The sequence below is a fragment of the Nipponia nippon genome, unplaced genomic scaffold, assembly GCF_047370975.1.
Source record: "Nipponia nippon isolate SJK-2023a ecotype South Korea unplaced genomic scaffold, ASM4737097v1 scaffold_9, whole genome shotgun sequence".
Classification (NCBI taxonomy): Eukaryota; Metazoa; Chordata; class Aves; order Pelecaniformes; family Threskiornithidae; genus Nipponia; species Nipponia nippon.
In genome coordinates, this window is record NW_028262413.1 from 31,853,252 (window position 1) to 31,874,774 (window position 21,523).

At 37.6% G+C, this 21,523-nt stretch overlaps 1 protein-coding gene across 14 annotated transcripts in view; it reads left to right on the top strand.

Annotated features, from left to right (window-relative positions):
* APBA2 (amyloid beta precursor protein binding family A member 2) overlaps positions 1-21,523 on the top strand; it is a 128,296-nt gene that overhangs the window by 16,742 nt on the left and 90,031 nt on the right. For 3 of the 14 annotated variants that reach the window (XM_087744963.1, XM_087744966.1, XM_087744968.1), the window contains exon 2: positions 2,645-2,703. The exons of 6 other annotated variants lie outside the window; for them this stretch is intronic. The gene's annotated coding sequence lies outside the window, so the exon portion shown is untranslated. Of the gene's footprint in view, positions 1-2,644; positions 2,704-6,916; positions 7,042-14,847; positions 15,001-21,523 lie in introns of those variants that run through there. 5 more of the 14 variants (XM_087744964.1, XM_087744965.1, XM_087744967.1 and 2 more) reach the window with 3 other exon arrangements.

Below are 21,523 nucleotides of genomic sequence, written 5' to 3' on the forward strand. Positions count from 1 at the left end.
ACAAAACCAACTGCTATCATAGTTTTATGTGGTTGTGTGTAAGCAATAGTATTTCCATGTAAGGTAATTTTAAAAGGGAGGAATTTTAGTGTAATTCTTTGTTGCCACTTAAGTAAAAATACAGTATGTGCTGATTATCTGTATGTTGAAAAGCATAAGATTGAAGTTTATGTTAAAGCTTAAGATTGCAATTTATCACTGTATAGTCCAGATTCTCCTTCATAGGGGACAGACAAGGATGAAAGAGCTTTTCTTTCCATATGTTGTTCTATAGGTACTAAACTACTAAAGGGGAAGCCACTGCCCTTACTCCACTTTGGGCTCATAGGATTTCAGGCTGCTGACTTGTCCTTGTAAACCTTGATTGTCAGCTTCCTAAAGCTAAATTCTCTGATGGTTTAGCCCTTATCTGCACTTGCAAATATCTAATGCTATTTTTAAAAATGCAGTGTTGCAATGTTGCCTCTAATCAGCAGCTCCATTATTGCTTCTCCTTGATCCTCTGATCATAAAGGAAAAGTGTTCTTGAAAAGGCCATTGCTGCTCAGCTCCTTTGGTCAAAGACTTATGATTCTAAGGAAGACTCTCAAAAAGCATTTTTGTACGGTTACTTGGTTAATGCCAGTTCAGGCTGGAGACTGGACATGAATTTAAACAAGAGCTCTATCTTTAAAAAGTGACCTTTGCTGTGAACATGAGGAACAACTTCAAGAAGCATAATTTTACCATCTCTCCAGCTGTTCTGATAAGAACATTTGCTAAGAAATAATTTGTGAAAATATCATGGTTTAAACCTCTTCCAGTTTATATTCCTGTGCTGGAGGTAGAGAAATCTAGCAAGAAGTGATCTGTTCCAGGCTACCAGCTCACAGAGAGAAATACGGAAGATCCTGGTTTTGTCTGGAATGAAATCTTGGTTGTAGCCTTTGAACACATCAAGTTTTAGGTGCTTTTGCAGACTTTTTATATCCATTTCCCCTGTAATCTGTGTTTAAATAAACAAGGCAATGTTTTCATGCTTTAAGCCATTGCAATGATAGAGGCTGGGGAGCGGGCCTGTCAAGAAGGCCCAGAGGTCCTGACGGACAGCAAACTGCACGTGCACCAGCCATGTACCCTGGCAACAATGATAGCCAGGAGCATCCCAGTCTGTATGAACAAGAATGCAGCCAGTAGATCAAGGGAAGTAATTATCCCCCTCTACTTATTGTTCAGTAGACTGCATCCAGTTTTGGTTGCCCCTGGTACAAGGAAAGTATTAATGAACTGGAGTTCTTTAGAGCCCACCAAAGTGGTTGGGGCTGGAGGCCAGGCTCTGTGATGAGAGTGGGGCTTGCTCAGCCTGCAGAAAGGGAGGCTTTGGGGGGACCTAACAGCAGCCTTCCAGTACTTACAAGGAGGTCTTCTGGGAAGTGGAGCTAGACTCATCGCAGTGGTATATGTGGCAGAGAATGGGAGACAATAGGCATATGTTGAAACGAGAGGTTCAGACTGGATATAAACAAAATCTTTTGCCCCACAAGGACAATCATACATGGGTACAGGCAGCCCAGGGAGGTTGTGTGGTTTCTGTCCTTGGAGGTTCTTAAGACCAGACTGGATAATGCCCTGAGTAACCTGATCAGGCCTCACTGGTGACCCTGGTTTGAACAGGATGTTGGACAAGAGACCTCCGACATTCTTTCCAACCTGAATTGTTCTATGATCCTATGAACAGTTGTATGTTTGTGCCTCTCCGTATGTGATACAAGAAACAGACATGTTTCCAGAAGTTAATTTTTTTTTTTTTTGAAAGAACTAGAGCTTCCATTCTAGGGCTAATCCATGCTTTTCAGCAAAAACGGAGTGTAGTATCACTATGATACATTGGCCTCTATTACCTGTGTAATAGCACATTACTGTTAGTACAAACTAATAGCTTACTATAAGCCTCCAAAGGAAGAAATATTTGATTGAAATGTTTTTATTTTAATGTAGATATAAACAAAAGCAAGAACATACTTCTTGCAAGGAAGAACCTTTCTACGTAGTATCTTTTGACACTCCTGTGAGGCAATTAAAACCTTGCAACATTAGTAGAAGAGACATAATGGTAGTTCTTATAGCTGGAGAAAATAAAGCACTGATGCAGTCACATGCACTTCACAAGTTAAGAGGAGGAGCTGAAAGCAGAATCAGAATTCACTAGTTTTTAGACACTCCACAAAACATGCAATTGCTGAGTCAAACGTTCATTATAAGTACTTTGGATACTTGCAAATGCTTTTAGTCTACTGGAGAGAGCATTAAAACGTAAGATTTTTTTTTTCTGAGGACCCATTTTGCCTTGAGAGCTGTGTGAAAAGCAGCTCAAGAAAGCACTATGTGTTTCCTGAAGTGTTCAGTGCTTTAGGCTTGTGCTGCTTGTGGGAGCTGAACATGCAGCACTTAGGCTTTATCATGGCATCTATGAGAAGAGGTCTTTCATTCCAATTCTCAGTTTTGTCTGAACTTAAGTCTCTCTTGGCTAATGATACTATTTTCCAGAAGAAAAGTCTTATACAACTGGTAAAAAGGCATATAGAATGAACTGTTTGTTTCTGATGCCTGTAGGTAACTGCACTGTCATTTGAGTACGTGACATTCCTTTCCTTCTTTGTTGCAGTATTTACTGTCTTCATTCACCTGCTGCAGCAGAGGAAGGTGACTTGCACTTCAAAAGGAGTAAGTTAGAGCTGAGCAGAGACTGGTACGGAAAACTCTGGGATTAATGGGTACTTCCACCTAAGCAAGAGAGGGAGAACTAGAAGCCCTGTAGGAAGGGATGACAAGGAAGAAGTGTCATTGTTCTCAGATGATAAGGTTGCATGAAATACTGCTGGAGATGCATACTCTGAAGTATACTTGTGCATGAAGGGATCATTTTCTTTTGAAACAGAAGTAAATGAAGAGGAAAGGAAAGTTGGCAAAAAGGTATACAAAAAGTCTTGGAATGGGGAAATATGTCAGTTATAACCAGTATGAGGTTTGGAGTCTAGATAAGGATTTTCAAATAGCAGTACTTCTGCAACGCAGACATCTGCTGATACCCACCTGGACTACCAGTGGGAGCTGCACGGAGGACTATGTTGGGATAGTTGTCTGTTTTGAACTATTAAGATCATGTTTTCTTCAGAAAATAGCCCTTCTACTTACAGACTTAGTAATGAAGATTCAGCCACATAGGAATAGCTTGTTATTGTTTTATTACTTAAAAGGCAGTAATAATTTCTATAATTCTATTAATTGAATGAAGTAGTTTTTAAACTTAGTTTTGTACATTGATGTTAGGACTATTTGTGAGCATGTCACCAGCTGGCATTGTTTCCAGACTTCTGTCTTTCCTTTTACTTTCTGAGAGTTACGCCTCACAGACGCACTTGTCAACTACAACCTTTGCAGAAGTTCCTCTCCCCAGGTCAATTGTGCCGTAACCCTGATCATTTACAAAGAGTGAAATCTGCTGGGTTTATTCCTAAAATGTTTCTACAAGAGAGAGGCCTGACCTTGCAAGTTTTTCTTTTATATATCATCTACTTTTGTGTGTTAAGGGTTCACAGGATCTAATCCTTGAAGGATTTAGTGAAATTCTTTCACCTGAGTAAAGTGGTTAAGTAAGTGGTTAGCTAAGATTTCGTAATATAGTCATAGCAGGCAAGTTAGTTCTTACTGTCACAAGTATAGCAACATCTTCTTTAAAAAAAAACTAAACGAACAGCTCACAACCCAACTTTAGTTTTGTAACACTGACCATGAGTGATGACACTCTTCTGGTGGGTGTGCAGATCTAGATGCTTGACCACTCTATTCCAGAATGCCAGGTGATGTTGTCTAACACAGGAACATAGGGCTTTTTGGGTTCATTTCCGTTTTCTCCAGTAAGGTATTTTTCTTGCAGTGACTGCAGAAGAGTCATCTCCACTTTCCAGTTGTTCCACTTCGGATTTGTTGTGAGTGACAGCCAAATGATTATCTTAGCGTGACACTGCAGGGTTCTCCGGGGGATTTAGTGAGACAGTAATTCCAGTAAAAATTGAACAGAAAATTCATATTTTAGTAGATAAACAGAGATGGAGAATTCTTATTCTTATGTATAGACTTCCATCATTCCATCTCACTGTGTTAAGAGCCTGCATCTGCAGAAAGAGCTTCATTCAGTTGAGGATTTAGGAATGACATCAGAATGATCCTCTGGGATCACTGTGTGGTCTGCTCCTCTGGATAAGCTGCTGAAGAAGGAAGCGTAGGAATAAGTGTAGAAGACCTTGCATATCCTCGGGTTCTAACAGTTGATGTAAACCTTAGTTGCACTACAAACTAGCAACAGACAGCAGTGACAATGTCACCTCAATTCTCCACAAACATACTGTGCCCATCTTAGGGAGAATCACATGGGCAGATCTCTTAAGGGCCTCTGGAAGGGACTCCTTAGGCATCTTGCCATGCAAAAGACCACTGGTCTCATGCAGAGTGACCCTGTAGCACGCAGAAATCCTTAATCACAGGGAAAATGAAGTCATTACAGCATTTCATACTAAGAAAGAAACAAAGTGCATCAAAAGCCAGGTGGAACCAACTCTTGGTGTCACAAAGCATTTGTGACAGGGCAGGCACTTTTGAAGTGGTTATGGTAATAAAACTTGGAGAAAGCTCATCTTCTACATAAGGGAGAGACCTGTAGATCTGTAAGTGCTGACTTACTTTAGGAGTGCTAAACTGATTAGGGAAATAAAATTAGCATATCGGAAAGCAAGAGAACATGGAAGGAAGGGAAGGAGAAGGAGGGGCAACAAGACAACATCTGTATTGGTGGTGGTGCTAGTGGTATGCCTGTGTATGAAAATTCCCTGAGGAGGAAGAGGAAGTGACAGGAATTTTTGAAGTGTAGGCTCCAAAAGAGTGAATGTTTAGGTAGAAGTACGGAGCCTGGATGAAACATTAGCTGCAATTCTAAAATCAAGGTGATACCTGCCTCAAATTGTATGAAACACAAGACTATGAAGTTATCAGTGTGTTGTCTGCATTAAACCAGTATAAACAATTACCAAGGCGCAAAAAATTCCAGTTCTATGTCTGTCTTTTTTTGGTGCTCAATTATTCCAAAAACATTTAGACAAGTATTTCTAAACAGCATTTTTTTCCCCTCTATACAAGCTGTAACATAGGGTGAGAAGCCCAAGTTCCACAAGGACAGCACCTATCTAAACAGTATTATAAGAATGTCCGAGAAGGAGTAGCTGTGTTTGGCATTCAGTGTTCAGGTTCAGTGAAATAGCTGATCTTTATGTAAAAGAAAGAATAATAAAGAAAATAAAATTCCCACACAGCCCTCCACATATTTACTACCTTCATGCCCTGGACAGAAACAAAGGTACTTGGGTGGACTTTCTGTCACCCACTGTGCCCTTCAAAATCAGAAGATCATCTGCTGTACTTTACTGGTTAGCCTGTCTTTCTAGGGAATCTCAGAAGTGCCAGTTAACTTTGCCTTTTCCTGCCCTAGCAAAATGGTAATATGTTCCAGAGTGCCTGGTTACTGAAACAACTGGAGCAACTGATGAGAATGAGTGTTGCACAGACCAGATTCTGTTCTGGAATGACAGATAGGATTTTTTTTTTTTCTTCCTTATCACCAAGAGTGAAATGACATCAAGCAATTGACGTTACTCTCTAGAATCACTGATACCAGCTACCACAAAAATATAATTTCAGTGCAAGGGCATATGCACTCTTTTGGTTTAGTCAAATCTTAAAATAGGCCTCAAACTCATACTCTAAAAGCTGAGAGATGCCTTTTCAACACATCAGGGGCAGTATATGGAGATGGGATTGCTTGTTTCTTGTTCAGAAGCAAGATTGCTTCAGAACTGCTATATTCCTCAAATCCACACCAAATCTCTCTCTTGGGAATGAAATCTTGTATTAAACACTGTTACTAAGCATATCCTTTTTTTTTTCCTTTTAATGTTTTCTTCTAATCTGTAGCTTTTCTGTCTATTAAGGATGGCCATCCTGACTGCTGCCATGTTTCATAGGGTTGCTGTGCTGTCTTGAGTTTCAAACACCACTACAACTACTAATGTAGGAATAGTCATAAAGGCAGTTACACAAAGAACAGAAATATTGCTACTCATAAAGTGGTCCAGTATGGGAAAGAAGCAAAGACTTGCCTCGGTTCCAAACTCTTACTATGCAGCATAGCATGTTGTTGCCATGCTACCAGAACTGCTTGCCTTGATATTTAAATTTACCCTTAACAGATTTGCATTTAAAAAGAATGAACTGTTAACAGTACATTAAAATATAAAATAACCTGACAAGACATAAGCCTTGTCACCAATTTGTTAATGTATTTTTGACCTCTACAGATTTTTATTTTCTTTCCTAAATAAACCCCACCATAATAACAAATCTCAGAGGTGAACGAACCAGAGATGAATGAAATATGGAAAGGTTCTGTTTGGTAGTGCAAAAAAGGTTTATTTCAAGGGAGGACTATAAATTGTAGTTTCAATACTTAACGAAAACGTGCGTTTTGCCTACCTTAGTTGTCATCCTTCATAGTCTCTGATTTAGCACTACAAAGGAAAATCACAGTATAATGATATTTTCTTGCTGTTGCTGGGTTGTGGAAGAGAAAGGAATGTTATGTGTGTGTGTGTATATATAAAATGTCCTTTAGGCACAAAATCTTGTGTTACTGGAAGACAACTCTTGATTAGAGATAAGGCAGCTTTAAAAAGAAACTTATCCCTGTGATATTCTTAGCCAGTGAATCAGTGTGGCTTTAATTATGTAGAAGTATTTGACATATTATGGCCCAGGAGATAAGAGCTGTCGCATACTGGATGACAGAGAGAAAGGGAAGGAATTCTTTTGGTGACTAGAAATTCCATGCTCAGTGCTGCATCAGAGGCATAAAATGAGCAGTGGAGGGGAACACTTCCTAGTAAATACTGATTTGCATTGCATTTCTGATTCCAATGTTATGAAGGTTGTTGGTGGCAGAATTCTTCGTTCCTGGTAAGTGACTGCCTGCTTTCTTGATGGAAGATTTGCTGTGAAAATACCTCTGTGGTATCAGGAGTGTGCCTTTAAGTCAGTTGTGTTGGTGTTTTGGTTTTGGTTTTGTTTTTTTAATAATAAAGGGTTTTTCTTTGTGTTTTCAATGGTAGGTGGAAATCTCCCTCTGTTCTTCCCTAAGTAAAAGGCACAGAAGGTGTCTGTTGTGATACTCGCTGTTTTCAGTACTTGGAAAGAGACCACCTTAGGGTTTTTAGCACATCTATTCCACACCTATCTGCAGTGATAATAAATTATCTCTACAGCATGTGTTTCATCTGATATTTGTCCTCCATTTATTATTCAACTCATACACATAATATCTGGACCCACCAACTAGCAGGTGATCTAATTAGAAATAATGATTTGAGGGAAAAAAAGTGCTGTTAAGATTATATTACTCTAGGGATGAATAATCTCATGTCAGTTTTATTGCAGCATAAGATGTATACATTGGTACTGTAATTCTCTTGTACTGTCATGCTAGGTAAGATTTAGCTTTTGAACTTCTTATCAGAAAGTGTCAAAGCAAAGGAAATAAATTGATGGCCCTGTTTTGCAGATAGGGAGTCACTGAAATGACTTGCCCAGAATCATTCATCCTGCTGGGAGACTGTACCAGGAATAATAGCAATATCTCCGGAATAGTTGCCTAAAGGTTTATCCACAGTACTGTCTTAACGTGGTTCTTGCTTTGTACAGTAGCATTTAGGAGAATAACAAACTTAGCTGATCTGCTTTCTGTCATACAAACATCTTTCTCACATTTTGGTGCAAGAATGATTTGCTTCATGAGAGGGTACTTTGTACAAAACATAGTAAAGATCCTTAGTAATCTATGCCTTGCTTCCTAAAGACTGGAATGAGGGAAACCTGAGTATTGGGTGTGGGGGTGTGTGTGTATTTATTACAGCGCTACTAGCCCTTTGGGACAGTATTATATTTTTTTTTTGTGCATATCGCTATATTTGTTTTGGAGGTTTTAACTCACAATTTAGTAAAATCTCTGGCTTATTCTTGAGCCAACATTGATTTAACTTAGATTTGTTAACACTTTTTAGTATTGGGAGTCTTAGGATATTTCATGGTTTAGTTGAGGCTGCAGCTGTTGGTGTGTAAGAATCGCAGCTTTGAGTTTTTACTCACACAGACTCCAGGAATGGAGAAACTGAATGTGTACTTTAAACATCCGTGGACAATATGATACCTCTAAATAATTTTGAAATTCTTGTGATTGGCGGTGCTATAGCAGTTGTAGTGGAAATAAATTCCTTAATATTAACCAGCATCTGTTTGAATGATACAAGCTTGAGTTATTGGTTTTCTTTCTGATGATACTTAACATTTTTATAACCATTCATAATAAATATAAACAAGCCAAATGCCATCCAGAGTTTCTGAACCAGCTGTTTTATCAGTAAATAGTCCGTGTTGTTACATATTTTCATCTCTGTAATGATAATCCTAACTTAATTAATGTAGTAATTAAGGTAATGTAGTAGCCTACTATAGTACTGGTAAATATCATAGCAAGGTTGGGAAACATGAAATCTGTATACTGCTGCTCTAAGTTTCCCACCCTCCCCATGCTCTGGTACAATGAATCTTGTCTTTTGACAGGATGAAGTCCATGTTGCCTTTAAGATGATATCTCTCTCATCATCAGATGAACTTGTGACTCTAACTGGGGCTGACAACTGGTGTTGACCCCAACTGACTGGTTGACCACTTGTAACATGTTGGTCCCATCAACACAATGACTATCATCTCCTCAGACTGGACTGGTAGTAGTCTTTCGTCCTCCTCTCTCTTCAGACCATCCTGTGAGGCCTGTGAGGCTCAGCAGGAGTGGTTTCTCTTGCTGAGCTGCATGCCAGGCTCCCTGTCACAGCATGCATGCTGAAGACTGCAGAGACCCTTACATATCATAAAGACAAGCAATGGGGGAAATTCAAACAGCAGTTTTTAAACAGTAAAGTTTGAAGTTTACCGTACATGTGGAACTAAACTAAACAACGTAGTTGCATCCTGGATGAAATGGAGGTGCTTGAAAAAAAAATTAAAAATCTTTATTGTATTGGAGCCTACGAGCCAACTAAGTGTATAGGACCCCTTTGTGGTAGGCATTTACAAAGACAGCAGTAGACTGTCATTGCTCAAAAGACTGACCTATGTAAATAGACTCGATGGTTTGGTATCTTCTGTTTACATTTATCTGATAGAGGAAAAGAATATTTCAGGAGTGTGAAAACACGGTACAGAGCCAATACAACCTCATATTATGGTAGAAACAGGGGTGTGAAACACTGGATTTGATCAATAACACACAGACTAAACATTTACTGAAAATTTGGAATAATAGGTATGCCTATAATTATCAGTTAAAATAGCTTAAATGTACTTAACTGGAAAATCTTAATTCGGTTTTGATATTAAGTTGAATTTTCCTCTTAACCTTCTTGCTGGCTTGAACTATGAAGATAAAAATAATTACCTTTATAAATGAATGTGTTACATAATTTGCCTATGTAAATATGAGTAGCATGTGGAAAAAAAGTTCTCTGCCGTGGAGACTATAAAAGGATGGCTTTGCAGTTATTACACTATTTCCATTGTTGTTCTTGACCAGTACTGTGTCAATGTGTGGGGTGTGGGTGTACTTGTTTCTGTTTTTTAAACAAACTCCCCAAAGTCCACTTCATTCATCTGTCACCTGTGGACTTACTTATAGATTTTTAAGCTCTTTGTGGCAGAAATGGCTGCAAAATACTTAACATAATGAAATCTTGGTTATTTGGCTTTTCCACAACACACATAATTTAGGATTTATTTGCCCCCAGCTGACAGTTGTTACTAGAGCAAATACAGGATGAAGAATTAAATGGAAAGGAAAATATTATGTGACTGTTCAGGGCTTGAATCTGATAGAGAGATATCAAAGGGCAGAGAAGCTGATTATAGCCTTTCAATGCTAGGCTATATATGATGGTACAAAGTTGTATCCTGCAGGGAAGCCTTCTAAGTGCCTGCCAAAATCCATTGAGAAAGCCCAGGAAGGGTCTGCATGGTGTTACATTCTTGTTGTTTTACAATTGTGGGCAACTTCTGTTATTAAGGAACTGTGTCATACCTTTGCAATTTCAGTGGCTGGAAGTTAACCTTTGATTTGAACTGGGTGCAGCTCAACAGTATTTCAAGACTTCAGTTTTTCTACAAGCTACAAACTACCCTGCAGTACTCTGGTCCCCCAGAATGTCCCACTAGCCCCAGCAGGACTATAGCTGTACATTCCCTTGTAACGCAGGAAGTTCTAGTTACCACTAGGAGGCTGCCATTAAGCTTAGAAGGATGAAACCTAGTTGACTTAATGATAGAAAAATAGGAATTTTTCCAATTGTTAGAGGAATTAGTCTACATTTGACTTTCCCAATGAGCACAACAATTACATAATACATAGTATTTTTTAAGGATCATATTCTGCCAACCATAATGCTTTGTGCCATACATATATATGTAACTGTAGACAGGACATTGCTAATTCTAAACCTGATACCAAAATTTACACACATACTGTCCTGAGCATTAGTTGAAGATGAACCAATCTGTTATGAACAAATAATCAGAACACTGAAGAATAAGTATTAGCAAGACTCATATTGCCATTTACATTCTTGCCTTAGTAGCTACTTACTGCATGTTTGGTGATGAGGGATGCAGAGTACTGAATTGGAAAATTCATAGATAGATACAAAATAGACTGACCCACAATGTACCAATGTGACAGCTGAGGTAAGATCTTTCAGTGATCTGTCAACTGTTTCATTTTGAAAGGAAAAACATTAATTCTCGAAAGGGTTACCTAAGTGCATAGCTACATTCACTAACAGCCTAGGAAATGTAGTGTTTGTTTAAATGTGTTAAGCAAAACAGAATTATCTTACGACAAATGAAATAAAATGCAGGGGAAATTCTTGTTTTCTTACTAGCTTTTTTATCTATCTCTAAAGCTTCTTTAATATGCTCCTAGTCCTTTGATAGCCAATATGACCCAAGTAAGGTAATAGGCAGATATGGAGCATGAGGCTTCCTGTGCGTAAGTGTCTTTCATACTGCTGCCCAATTGTAACCTTCCCTTGTACTGGAGTACAGCAACCTTGCACTGCAGGATTAATGCCTTTTATCTGATAGATCTGTTTGTTACATATGATTTTTTCCATGTGATACCATTATTTTACATGCTGCAGTTAGGTCAGCTGCAGTCCAAAACAAATCTCTTGTTTAGGCCAACTGTAGATCTAATTAACCCTGCTGACACTGCATCTTATTCAACCACAGGGTACACTTACTAATGAGAATGGCTGAAGCTCTATTAATGCTTTTTGGAATAGGGCAGAACAGTGAGTTTTCAGCCTCTTCCCATTCTGTGGCTGCATTTTGCCTACTTAGCTTGTCAATTACTGATAGGCAAAGCCTATCTACATGTGTGTGAAGAAAAACAAAACTCAACCCAAAAAACAGGCTTAAAATCTCCAAATAGTTAGGATTTTGATAGATCACTAGAACTCTCAATGTTCCCATCTCTAGCAGAGCACAGGGTGGCAGAGAAGACAAAGACGACATAGCCAGATATAGTCTCCTGTACTTTCTCGAAGTAGTTATTGAGCCTGGAGGAATGACATGCATACAGTCAAAGACTATTCAAGAGGTGTAGTCTAAAATTATATAAAGAGCATAGTATGAACTGCCAAAGGCTCATGCCAATCTGATCTACAATTTCTGCTCCAATATTTGTGCTTACTGTTATTTTCATAACGACAACATTTCAACTTTATCACACGCATGTAGAGGGCAGGATCTAGTGTCTCCAGTGTTTGAAACAGTTGCTCTCCCTATAATGACTTGGCAAAAGTGAGATAAACATTCATTTCTCATCATGAAGGTCTAAAGGGAAATAAATGCTTCCTCAGACTTTCAGCAGGCTGATGTTATAAGGGGAACTATGCTCAGAAGTGATTCATCTGTTGGGGTTTCATCTCCCAGCAACAGACTTGTTTGATTTTTCCTTGAATCATAAAGATCCCATTGTGTTGCTACAGAAATCACATAAAATCAAGATGCCTTTTTCCAAATAAACATTCAATCCCTTCCTCTTCTTACCAGAGCCACCCAAGATCAGGAGTAGACCAGTGGTTTGTTGCCCTACTTTGTCTGAGGAAGTTTAGTTATTCAGTTTTCAACAACATTTCCAACTAGACAAGATCCACATGCCTCTCTTCTCCCTTACAAGCCATTAGGATCTGATGGGATAAGACTTGTGCATCAGAGCCTAGGTAGCTAATGATGTCTGACTTCCTGGCTTTAAGTGGAGCCTTTTAAACAACAGAGTTAATACCTACAGTTTCAGCACAGAAAAGTCTGTTCAATCAAGGATTTCACTTGAACTTTGCCTGTGGGTTTCTTGAAAAGGATCTCTCCACCTTTAGTGAAAAACTTTTTCAAACTAGAGTAGGCAGTTGAGATAGCCAAAGTCACATTTTTTCAAAGAAACCTTGAAACTGCAGGCTAATTGCATATTTTATTTCATCCACATACATTGTGTGTGTTGAGTTTGAAGGCAATGTTCCCTTATATCCCAAAGGATGAAAAATTCTTTTAAAAATTGTGCTTCACCCTTGATGTTATTTCACACCTTCCATTTTGAATCATTCATGAAAGTATTTCAAAACAGCATAGTGGTCTTTTATACCAATCATTACTATTTGCAGAGCATTTGAGTGATGAGTTGCCTCTCTGAAACCTCAAGACTTTCCTAAAACTGGTACTTCGAGCTGACTCTGTCTCCTTACCAAAGACTACTGTCAGAATCTATAAAGCACCACCAGTTGTCCCTTTGCCCTTCCAGTCAGCTTCATTGCTCCCCAAAGAGAAACAGTGGCATGTTTTGGAAGTTAGCAAGGACTTCAAAGTGCGTATTCACTGAAAGATGAATGTTGTTTGTTCTTTATGCAGTGTCGGGAAAGAAACAAAGCTTTGAAATCGCCTGTTTAGGCAATAAAGATATTGAGTGAGAAAAAAAAGGTAAAACATAGCTCCATCCTCCAAAAGAAAAGATCACTATCTTTGGTATTGCAATTTCATGGGTAGAAATCTGCATAGAGTAGTCATTTGTTTATCTGCTCAAAGCTTTTACATAATTGACACTTTGCCATCTTCTGTCTGTAAATTATAGACAGTCATTGGTGAAGTATCTGAGTAACCAAGAAGAGGGTTAAGTGCTTTGCATATATATGTAGCTACATACCTGAATCTATGTGAATATAAATACATACATAAATATATTCTTGCTCTTCAACTAGATACTTGGAAAAAAAAAAGACCCTTAATCCCTTACTGTCATACCTCTGTGGATTCTGGTATAAATATGAAGTAGGTAACAAGAACCTATTTGGTTCCTTTAAAATGGAAAGACAGAGGGAGATTGATTTGGGAGAAAGATGTGAATACACAAATATAGATAAATCACATAAAAACAAATACAGGGTGTTACAAACAACTAAGAATGAAATAGGCAAATTAGGTACCAAATTTTGTGTCAAATGTTTTTGACTGACTTGGTGAAGAGAAGACTTTTTCCGTATGTCATTCTTTGCCTTGATAATACAATAGCAGTGACAGTTTACATCTCAGAAAACTCAGTCTGGATCTTCCCAATTTACATCTTCCCTAACATGATACTACAGTAACATTTGAAAATAGGTCCTTAAATAGAATTGGAAATAGGCTTTCTCTAAATATTCACCTTACTAATTAACTCTTCCTGATAGAGTTGTAAGATCCTGGACCTTCAATATACAGAGCATCTACAGCTGTCGTGGAAGTTTTAAACGTTTGTGTAAGTGCTTGGTACTTTTTTGGAAACTGAAAGATCTGTCTGTACGACATACAAACTAAGCTGCAGAGAAACAGCGTTCAAAGGAACTACTACATCCTAAATGTAAAACTCCACCTACCCTAATTTAGGATAAAAGATGATATCCGCACTTACAACATATTGGTTACTGTGGATGATCCACCCGTAGGTGATTGCTTTTTTTTAACTGCATTAAATAATGTGCTGAAATTTGCATTGCAAATTACAGGATGGTGGGCCATTTTTCTTTACAACTAAATCAAGTCAATTCTACCGAGGTCCTCTGTATCCAACAACCCAATAGTGAAGAGCATTTTGGCCACCCTCTTTTTCATCCCTTGTTTACTTAAATTATTTTCTATTGAGCATAAGGGACAGATATTTTTGTAAGTTCACTGTTAGGTTTCACAGATGTAGGTTTAAGGAGATTATTTATGCTTTAGGATTTAATATCTACCAACATGCTGTTCATTTGCCTGATATCACTAGGGACTAGTTCTTTCATTTGCAATTTATAAATCCTCATCTTCAGACATTCAGGTTTTCAGACAGCTGAATGTTTGAAACATCCTGCAGTTATTAATATCGTGAATTTTATCTCAAACAAACTAATAGTGTTTATTCAACCAACATTACATATGCTTTATATATTATAGGTCCAGGGTTGTGTTTTTGTTTTTTTTTTTTTTTAATTTAAATAGAGTAGGTAATGCTAACCTAGTGGCTTGTTGAGGAGTCACCTTGGGAGCTCTCCCTTAGTTTTATGCATGTTTGATAAGGAATGCTGCTTTCTTGTGCCCTCTACTGATAAATTTGGTGATCAGCCTTTCAAAAGGACAACAGCTGAAGCTCACAAGCACATATCCAATGCTGCTGCTTTCCAAAAACCTTGCATCTGGAATCAAGAAGTCAAACTTGTGCTCTGTGTGCCTAATGACACCCCAAGCCTTGGCAAAGGTTGTAAACAAAGATGTGACTGAGTCTTACATCAAAGCCTCATGATACCCAAGGTAAGTGACTGTAAATGGGTTGCAGTAGCTTATGAGGTCTTAACGCTCCGTGCAAACAAGCTCTTCATATTCCTGTAGGGGCAGCTTCATACAATACACTTTGATATATAAGTACTTTATTTCCTGTAGTAGTCTAGATGTAAGCTGTCAGCTGATGAGATTCTGCCACTTCCCGTCTAAGCAATATTCTTCAGTTGCATAGGTCTAGCAGTCAGTGCTTGTAGCGGCTTCCCCTGCCCCCATTCATTGCTAGGCTTCACATCGGCTCAGCTATTTCCTATCAGATTGTACCAGAGACGGACCTGTCAGGTCCAGAGAGAACAGGAGCTCTTTGAGACTTGCCATGCAATAAGTGATAACCTTCTTATAAAGCAGGATGCTTAGAACATTAAAATGCAAGAACAGAAGGTGAAATCAAAATGTGAGTCTTGCTTGAAATGTCTGAGTTAGCTAAATCTTTATGCTGCTTTCAAAGTACATTGCCTATTCTTATATAATTAAAGCTTGAAATTATTTTATGTATGCTGCAGTGATTGATTTTAGAACGAGAAGGAATTTTAAAAATTCCTGTGAGAGAAAGCTTCATAATAATGAATAATATTATGTTAGAAATTTGAAAATAACCCTGTTTGTTTCTCAGTGGTTTTCATCCTGTTCTTGGCAAGCATTTTCCTGTGCTGTATTTCTTGTGCTATGAGAGCCATTCTGGATTGCTGATAGGCTCAAAACTCAAGCAGTTTGTAGTCAAATGACCAGATGCCATGATTTGATCATTCTGGGCTGGGATGCTGTGAGCTACCAAAATGTAGTCTAGCATTTTATAGAGAGGCTGCAGTCCCCCCCTATGGTCTTACCAAGAGCTCATGCTGTATTCAGTTTTCTTTGGACTATGAAAAACTGAGGACACAATTTTCCCTTTCACGTTTTATTATGTTTTCAGTGCTACTAAATCAGAAATGTGTATTCTGTTATACTGTAATTTTGCAATATAATACATCTTAAGCATATTTTGGTACTGCCAAGTGCCACAAGATTATTAATATTTCATGGAACTTCCTTCCCCCTGTATTAAAAAATAATACTTTCTCTGTCTTGTCTGACATTCAAAGGCTTGAAAAATGCAGAGAAACCAGAAAGACAACTATGGAAGAGGCAAATAGTTGTGTATCATTTCTGCACTTGTGCAAAGGTCATTTTCATGCACTAGAAAGCCAAAAGATGCTGCAAGATGAAGCCTGCAGCATATAAGGCATGATGAAAGAGGCAAGGCCAGAGGCGAAACCTCTGGATCCATCTGCTGTCCTCACGTGTGTAGTGGGAAGCTTCAGTAGGTACTGCAGAACAGCTAGGGGAAAAAAAATAACTTCACTTCTAGAACTGGCAAATTTCCCCATTACACAAGACACATACAGTGTTATACTCGGAGAACATAATTTGACCTTGTAAAAGTCAAAGCGTTTTTCACAAACGTCAAGAAAATACTAACTTTTTGCATGGAAAGGTCCTTGATTTTGTGCATTTAAAAGAGGAATTAATTCTTCCATGCGATGTCTAAATTTAATTTCTTAAATATCTCAGTGGTGCTTACTAAAATTGCTGATATGGGTATCTCCAGTTTTAATATAGTTGCAGCTGATCCTGACTAGATTTACTCTGTTTTGTTTCATAGTTCTACTAAAGCTTTGAATGAGATCTGTTCATGAGGCATCTTGTACTACATACAGAAGTACCCCTAGGGCATTGTATAAATTAATATTCCATCCATGAATGTAGCTAGTAGTTAATTTATCATTTGGCAGTGAGAAACAAGAGACTAGATTACTGATTAATTATAATCAAGCTGAACAGAATGCTCACGTGTATGCTGAAGTGGAGTATTAATATACTAGTGATGGCCTTTTGCAATCTGCAATCTATTTTAGTAGTGTTAAATCTAGCAGTTTAAGAAACAAATAAGAACAGTGGTAAACAGTACCACTCTTTTTAGCTTAGCTAATTAAAATTTTATGACTGGCATAGAGGATTTGAGTTTATGGCATCTTCGAGTTTGGCATGGGGAAATAAAAGAATTCTCAAGAGTTGATTTTTGCTATAACCTGTCATATCTTACTATGCTGTTTCCAACTCTCTCTGATTTAAAACAAAACAAACTTATAATTTATTCTTCACTAGAAAGGAGAGGAAATAGAGCCCAGTAACTCAGCCAGCAAGTACATCTGAAATAATCCCATGATTGCTGTCAGTGGCTGTTTGGAGCAATTGCGTTCAATGATCATCCTAAGAATAATTAGGTGTTGCCACCTGGGAAGAAGCTTCAGAAAAATACTATAAGGAAATATTCACGAATTACAATAATCACCTGATATATAGTTATCAAATGAAATCTAGATAAACACAAGAATATGGCCTCTTAAGCACACATAGACAAAAAATGAACAAATGAATCTCTTCTATTTGTGTGTGTGCAAAGAAAAGAGATGCTCTTGGGTCTCTTTACCTGGGCTTCGAACATTTCTGCCCCAGGTGTATCTCCAGCTATGTTTGTGAAAATATGGCTGCTCTGCATTAAAACTCTTTTTAGGTTTTAGGTTTTATTTTAAAGCAATCATAATTTAAAAAGAAAAATATTAGACTTTTCAGTCTTCCTAATGAATTCTTGTGCAGTGTCACAGGGCCGTATATAGCCTGATGTGAAATATGTCATCCTTAATTGATGTCTGCAGCAAAGATGTACAGTTGTGTTAAGGACAACACTGATCAGGATTGGCTGTTAGCTTCAGGATGAGGCATGGGCAGGGCCAGTAGTTAATTCTAAAAACCTCTATCTGTCAGACATTGTGGATCTAATAGAGATCATGGCAGAAAAAACTGGCAGCTTTTCCCCCAGTCCTGTAATCCAGTTTCACTGCCACTATCTTTAGTCAAGACTATTCTGAGAGTCTTCTACCTGTGGAAGAAATGCTATCAAGAATAGTGATTAAAAACAGTATATCAATTGATTTAGGAATTCAGTGATTTAGGAGTAGTAAACTGAAACCCTATCCAGGTGAGCAGTGCTTGGGAAAGGAAGAGGCTCTGGGCTTGCCCATGTAATCTCAGAAGGGATAAAATGCCATAGTGGGTGTTGATTTCCAAAGCACTGTGCAAATTGGGCTTTTCTTTTGTCATTGTTTCACCAGTTAGGATTTACTGTGTTGATCAGTGGATTCAGACCAACCAATGCTACAGCATTTAGTATTGTTATTATAGAAACACCTTTACATTTAAATGAAGAGAGTCCTTTAATTCTTTTCAGAGAGACAAGAGGAGGGCTGTGGAATCTCCCACATGATTTTGCATCTCCCTTTACCTTAAATAAACAGCTTGTGTTGCTTTGGAATGGGAACATTTTGATTATCCTTAATGCTTGAAAGTGGACAAGAGCTACCATCTTTCACTTCCCATTCTTCTGACTAGCTTTCATTTACTGTATTTTCATTTAGAAGGCACTGCTAATTACAGATTTCCTCAACATACACTTTGATCTCAGAGTAAGATAGGAGTTAGGTGCCTGCAGTGCGTGCTCCTGTTTTGGAATATATTTTTTTCATTTGGTTTGCACATTGGTACTTTGTACTGCTGTTTTTTAATAGTGTATTTATCTTTGTGTGTCCTATAATTTTCTCGTTAGTCATCCTTGCTTCCTAATTCCACAAAAAACATTAATTCCTTAATTGATCTGTTGCAAATATGTTTTAAAGATACATAGCTATCTCTTTTGCTTGTTTCTGATATGCTGCTTTATACATACGCTGCATTTTTGTCTCTCTTTAATCAGTTGCTCTAAGTCTGCTTCCTTAACTTCACCCAGACCTCAGCGCTCTGTACCGATGTGAAAAATAGCAGTCATGCTAAAAAGTGTCTTCACTGGGTTATTCAGCTAGTTCCTCTGCATCATGTCAGGATTTCAGTGGTAAAGAATTTTGAGGAAAAGGCCTAAATTCACTTGAGCTTAAATGAAAGGTGAAAAAGTACAGAAAAAAAATCTCGGTTAGATCAAGCTTGTCCTGAACAAACAAGATATGCTGCCTAGCAGCTGCAGTTTTGCAAGAGTGTAGTTGTAGTCTATCGGGCTGGCTGAGAATTGGAAAGAGCATTCTCATTTGTCATGCAGTATAATCAAATCTGATGCAGATTTGCAGACCTGCACAACAGTGATAAGACATCAACACTTATTTTTATGCTGCATAGAGTGTAAACAGGAGTAGTTTGGGATATAATGTAGTGGATTTTTGCCAGTGTTTCATTTATTGTCTGTAACTAGTGACATGCAATGATTTTCTATGCAGAATAGCAGCTGTTTTATTTTCTTCCAACTACTTGCCATAATTGTGCTTCTGGATGCAAAGAAAATCTTTCTCAGAATGGCAACTAATAATTCAAGAATAGAAAACACTGTGTTTGATAGTTTAGGCCCTAGTTAGGTAGCTAATCCTCAGCCCCTTGAGCAATTTTAGAGCCTTCAGTTTTCATGCTTGTATAGGAAAGGTGACACTATCCATACAATTAAGGTTTTGCAGGATTGGGCTTTTTCATTACTGAAGCACTAACATTTATTTTTAATAAGGTGCTCTAGTCCTCTTGTGCAGACCTATGAAATGTTTGTTCCCCAGGCTGCTGCTTCACAGTTTACGATGTTTTTGGGCTGCAGTTGGAGCAGAATAGGAAAATGAAAATAAATAAGAATAGATCTTGTCATTATGGTTTGAGGTTGAACTGATGAAATTGAATTATCTTTGCCTAGCTGTTTAAAATCTGCAGTGACTACAGTAATATGGATTAGAGGCAAATAGGAACATTTTGGAAGGGATTTTGAGAGACATCTCATCATAATCCTAATAGGGTACAAAACAACTGATGATGTATTCAGAGCTACTTAGAACTGACAGAAGAGAATTACACATATTTGAGATTTTACAGTTTAATATCTCTTCTTCCACATAATGTACATAGGCATCATTTACTTACTGACACTTGCATGACGTAAAGGAAGGTTTATTTCTTATTTCAGTTTATTTCTAAGAGCCCTCTGTGTTACTTTACATCCATCCCTTTCTCTTGAACTAAACTTCAAATTCATACCCCCAGCATCATTTATGAAATAATTGATTTCTGGAAAATAATAAGAAGACTAATTAATTTTTCTTAAAATTTAATTTAATTTCAATTATATGTTGAGTTTAAGTATCCTTTTATGTGTAATTTTGTGTGTGTGTGTATGTTTTGCAGCAACTCTGTTATAAAACTGATGATAAAGGGATAGATGGTACAAATTGCCTTAGGAAAAAATGAATTAGGTACAGACAAGGCTCTCTGTACCAGCCTGCTGTGCTAACTACAGGGAAGTGGACTCCATGATTTTGTAAAAAACAAAACAAACTAAGGCATTTACAAAGTGAAAATAAAGTAGGTTGTAAACTGTGGTGTCACTAGCTAGCTAAATGTGATCCCTAAAGAGTTTGAAGTATACTTAATGTTCTAACTATGTCACTTTGAAATTAAGTTTTGTGATTATAAAATTAGAAAAGTTCGAGTAAGAAAAGAGATTACCGCAAAATACATACTCCCTCAGATGTTTCTATGCTGTTGGTATTTTTAAGAATCTTCCTAGTTAAGAGAATATAATATTTATGCTACTATAAAAGCAGTACATTCCTGACAGTCTCCAGACATTGTCTAAATGATTTGTGTCTTGGGAAACAGCAGTTTAATGAGGAAGTGCAATTTTCTACTAGATGTGTTCTCCAGTAGTGTAACAAATATCCAAGCATAGTAATCAGAGAAATTAAGAGATTGATCAGGATTTACGTACAGTTAAAATTTACATTAATTTACTACCTAGACTGGATCTAAGTCAAATCATAAATTGCTTTTCCTAACAATAGGTAAAATACAGATTATCGTTACCATGTAATCTAGTAGACGCAGTCAGTGTCAGAATATTAGAAGTTTATTTTTGCTTCCTGTGTTCCTATGTGCGCCTTGCTTGGCAATACATTTTTTTGTGACTGAGTCCCTGCTGAAATGTATCTCAGAAAAACTGCAGTGAAATGAAAAAGAAACTACAACTGGGAACTTAATGAATGAGCCATATAGTCATTCACTGTAAATTCAAATTAAGTCCAGTAATTTTACTAATAACTTGCAGAAAACTAGTCCTCATCATCCAGGAGTAAATATGCCAATGGTGGAATAAGGATAAACTCTTTCTAGGAATTGTGTCATATATCTGTAGCTTTTTTTGTAGGGGCCTTATTTCACTTTTCAGAGTTTAAATGTTTTATTTGCTGAAGTCCTAAGCACTTAGATACTGTACAGTCTATTGATTTTGTTCTCCATGCTGCAGCTAATAAAATGGATGAAAGCATATGGTGATGATAAAACTAGGGGTTCTTCATCTTCACAACACTGTACAGATATTGGTTAATTAATCACCCCAGCACTGTTGCGAAATGGGTAACTATTATCCTCATTTTAATTTATC